Consider the following 4864-nt stretch of genomic DNA (forward strand, 5'->3'; position numbering starts at 1 on the left):
TAAAGGATGTAACCACACTAATAAGTTTTCCTTGTCAACTTAAAGGTAATATATATATATATATATATATTTATATATATTTGGGTGGTTGTTCAGTATATCCATGAGACAGTTTTACATTATACTCTAATCTGAGTGTCATCGGTGAGCAACTCCCACAATGGCACCGATTCACTTGCATTATATGGACTCACATAGATGGATTATTTTCTTAAAAATCTTTGTTTGTTTATTTGAAGTCAGTTCTATACATCGTGGATGGCAGAACTATCCCTTCACAGTTCGCTTTGGCTCAATTCTCGAATGAGAATACTTTTTTCTCAGAACAATAAGTTCAGATCTCTGAACAATTAGTTTCTTCACATCAGATTTGAATTTCTTATTGTTTTAAGCAAATCACGTGTTTTGGCACGTGTGCAAAAGAGTAAGTACAATTGTCTACAATTTGCACAATAACTAAATGCAAATGGCTTGTTGATCAGCACTGTTGAGTTCTCTGAAATTGTTAAGCTCTTTACAACTTCTAAACATTCTTTCATCGTGTGAACGTTCACATGCAAAATGAGCCGTTCAATTATCAAAATATGTCAGACATGCATGTATATTCCATGAATATCTAACATGAAATGTTTGTAATGTCTGCTAAATTGACAAATGCCCTGGCATTGTAATGAAATAGGAATCACTATCTTACCAATCAAGTTTGGAAGCATTTAGGCCTATATGGAGTTTGCCCAGCAAAATCACTACCATTTTTTAACATGGAGGAACGTCACAACCCTAAACGGCATCAGCTACAGCAGTACTAGGCTATATAAATAAATTTGTAATTATACAGAACATTTATTTTTGTAAAAATGTGTTACATGTCAAATTAAAATTCACAGTTGCTTGTCATGGAAGAGCAATATGAAGACATGTAAGAATGTGTGGTGGTGTTAGGGGAAGACATAACACAGTGTGTAAAACTGAACATGTAACATTTCTACAAAATAAGTGTACTGTATAAATACAAATGTTCCTTTTCTTTTTGTATAAAATCTTTATCTAAAAAGCAGTATATATTTATTTTTTATATTTCTATAAAAGTATAGAAATCAGTCAGTGTCAACAAACATGTAGAAAACATGAAATTCTCATTGCGTTCTCATACTCGCAACACACCCAAATACAGAAACGCACTGCAAATAAAAGCTGCAAGCAGTGATGAAAGGGCCCTCGCAAAATAGCAATGTTTCAAGAGGACCCCAACAAGTGACGAACCTGTCTGGGACCGCTTATTGTTCAATACTCGTCTGTGGTGTTGTAGATGACCTGTAAGGTGAGTTTTTAATTTATTAATTATTTATTTTAATATCCTGATCGTAATTTGCTGTTGTTTTTTTCTATTTACGTGTTTTCTTCAGTTGCACTCTCTCGGTAAACGTACTATGGCATAATCGCACACCTTCCATAATTCCAAACAAGCCCTGCAATTGCACCATTACAAAGAACAAACTTTACCCACCTAAAGCTTTAGCTTCATTCAGGTGGAACAAAAACAATAGCATAGAAAAATCTTTTCAAACAGTCATTCAGAGCAACACTAAAAATGCATGTATTAGTGAGTAGGCTACATGACTTATTGTCATGACCCTATATGCGTAGTTACTTTTGTGTCATGAGCAGATGATACAGATGCATACTATAGGCCAGGGTTTTTTAAACCTGTCCAAACCCAACACTGCACATTTTGTATGTATCCCTTATCTAGCACAAATTCAATTGATTCAACTCATAAGCTCATTAGTAGAGACTGCAAGACCTGAAGTCGGTGTGTCAGATAAGGGAGACATACAAAATGTGCAGTGGTAAGGCTGCTCCTGGTTTGAGAACCACAGACCAGTGGCAGATCTAGGATCCTTTGCTGCTGATTCTAGCGCTTTGTTTAACTGTTCTTTAAAGCCCTAAGTTCAAGCATTTTGTGAATATAGAGTTTTTTCCGAAGCACTTTCTGGATTTAGAAACTACTACAATAACAGCTTAATATATATATATATATATATATATATATATATATATATATATATATATATATATATATATATATATATATTTTTTTTTTTTTTTTTTTTCATTAAGACACTGGTAAAAACTAAACCAAAATGTAATTAAAATACATTTATTTCACACTATACTGCAAATCCATTAACATATTTACTGAGACTTACTGGTATAAATATTATAGTTAAACTTTATTTGGAGTACTTCTTGATTACACAATGCACATTTCTTAACATTAAACCTAAAATGTGTTTTAATATCACTCTTTGTAAGGAAAGTATTATCTCTGTATAATATCAGTCTTTAAAGGAACACTCCACTTTTTTTTTTGGAAATATACTCCCCTAGAGTTAAACCGTTGAGTTTTACCGTTTTCGGTAGCACATTGTTTTAGCAAAGCGTAGCATAGATCATTGAATCTGATTAGACCGTTAGCATCTCTCTCAAAAAATGACCAAAGAGTTTCGGTATTTTTCCTATTTAAAACTTGACACTTCTGTAGTTACATCGTGTACTAAGACCGACGGAAAATGAAAAGTTGCGATTTTCTAGGCCGATATGGCTAGGAACTATACTCTCATTCCTGCGTAATAATCAAGAAACTTTGCTGCCGTACCATTGGTGCAACAGGCGTAATGATATGACGCAGCGCCTGAAAATAGGCTAACTTCCGTCAACATAACCAACGTGACAACCTGCTTGCACAGGGAGCGTGCCTTGTAACCATGGAGACATTTGCGAGAGACGATTCAGAAGCCATTTACTTTGGTGCTGCAGATCCTGAATCGTATCTATTTGAATCGTAAGATGAAGACACTGAAGATGAGCTTTTGGAACGTGAAAGGCAAGAAAGTATGGCTGAACAGACTGGGGCAGAAGGGAGGAGGAGAGCAAATTCGAACTGGTGGTGCAAGTGTGGGGCTTGCCAACCCATGCCGACCGAAAGTGAGTGCCTGTGTTGTAGCGAGTGGGACCAGGTAACTTAGCTAAAGACAACAGCAGTGCTTTTTCAATCTGGTCGTTCAAGCTAAGTTACCTAAAATAATAATGTTATACTTACAGCCATGGGTGATGACCATGGTACACTTGGACCTGTATGTACTCTGAAGATGGTTGGGATGGCCGTATCCTTTAGACGCCGTACCGTACTGTCCTTGTTTTCTTTATAGTCATCTGGTCCAAAATGCTCTGAGCAAACACGCCATTTCTTGATCGATTCTACCGGTGTTTTGAGATCAATGTTCAGAGCAGCCAACCATTGATTGTTTAGTTCCTTGTTGTTCACTGGTATTCTGTGAAACATGACGCCGGTAAAGTATCCCCTCGACTTACTATCACAGCCCTTTACTACGCACAGAACCATGGCTAATCGCACAGGAAAATCCACTAACTTTACCTAATTTGCCGGCTGAAACTACACAAACACAAACCGGTCACGTTGGAAGTTACCGAGCTGGGGACTATTTTCAGGCGCTGTGTCATATCATTACGCCTGTTGCACCAATGGTACGGCAGCAAAGTTTCTTGATTATTACGCAGGAATGAGAGTATAGTTCCTAGCCATATCAGCCTAGAAAACCGCAACTTTTCATTTTCCGTCGGTCTTAGTACACGATGTAACTACAGAAGAGTCAAGTTTTAAATAGGAAAAATATCGAAACTCTTTGGTCATTTTTTGAGAGAGATGCTAATGGTCTTGTCCGATTCAATGATCTATGCTAAGCTATGCTAAAAGTGGTACCGCCAGACCCAGAGTTCGGCTGAATGGATTCGAAAACGGTAAAACTCAACTGTTTAACTCTGGGGGAGTTGTAAAATGAGCCTATTTCCAAAAAAAAGTGGAGTATCCCTTTAAAAGGAGGCGATCGGCAAACCCGGATTCTACCAGTCCGAAATTCACAAAGCTTTCCGGTGTAAAATGTTTGTTACAAACATATTTCCCATGAGTGTTGGTACACCACAACAAACCAGCCTGAACCCAAACTTCAGCTCTGGCAACGGGGAAACGCAAACAATGCTTTTGAGTTTTCGCATCGAGGAAACACACTTACGACCCATGTCTCTGAATGACAACAATGAGGGTTAAACAGACAAGAGCAGTGATGCTGTCTCATGCATAGTGATAAAATAGCTTATGCATAATACAGCGCAGTGATTGGAGTTCTTTCTCATGAATAATGTGGATAAAAGCTCAGGAACTGATGACGTAGACGCGTATACTCCAGCCATAACAGCCAATCACCACTCCGAGGAGTCCGAGCTAAAGCATATACCTCACATTTCCTCAGCAATGTATTTTTTATTTTTTTTTAAACCATAAGAATAAAATAGCAGAAAACGCAAAAATAGCCAGTTTCCACATGTCTACTTGTTGAGTGCTATTACTGCGTGGAACCTGTATATAACTGTTAACATCCAAAAAAAATGTTTTAGGGTTTCATGATCCTTTAAGAATAAACTACTTATTAAAGCCAAATTATACAATAATATTTATTATTATGTCTAAACCAAACCCCAAGATACAATTTTAAAAAGATGACACTGCCTACTGCACAATAACAGAAGTGTTAATATGAATAATTTTAACAAAAACCCTGCATACTTACAAGAACTGGATGTCTGCACCTTTCTGTCTGGCGAGAAAATGCACATATATAATTAACACATTTCAGCTCAAATGAAATAGCTTGCTTATGTAAAAATCATAACCAGATGCATGATAAAACAATCATCTCTGTAATCTGCAAAGTGAAAGCACAACATTTCTGCACTCTGGGTGCATTACAACTCTATAGGAACACAAATATTCAATCACGCGACA

Source organism: Abramis brama (assembly GCF_963993115.1).
Source record: "Abramis brama genome assembly, chromosome: 23".
NCBI lineage: Eukaryota > Metazoa > Chordata > Actinopteri > Cypriniformes > Leuciscidae > Abramis > Abramis brama.